Consider the following 346-nt stretch of genomic DNA (forward strand, 5'->3'; position numbering starts at 1 on the left):
TGTTCCTGCTGTATTTAAATCACAGACTCACCACTGGTCCAGGATGAAACGATTTAATCATGAACATTGTTTTCCAAAAGAAATTGGCAATTTAATATCATAAATTTCAGACCAACAGAGTTCCAATTCTGCAAAAATGTTCTGAATAGAAATGAATGAATTTGAAACGATTTGACCTTTTAAAGGTGTATAAATAAATTAGGTGAAAAATTAAAGTTTCAACAGTATAAAACGGAACATGTAAGAATCATAGCTCATCTTATAAACTCCATAAGTACAGTGAAGTTCTAAAAAGAAAACAGGAACAATATAAAATGCTTTTAACGTTTCCATCCTGGACGACGTG

The sequence above is a fragment of the Embiotoca jacksoni genome, unplaced genomic scaffold, assembly GCF_022577435.1.
Source record: "Embiotoca jacksoni isolate LCO1_2020_lvr unplaced genomic scaffold, fEmbJac1.0.p SCAF_152, whole genome shotgun sequence".
Classification (NCBI taxonomy): domain Eukaryota; kingdom Metazoa; phylum Chordata; class Actinopteri; family Embiotocidae; genus Embiotoca; species Embiotoca jacksoni.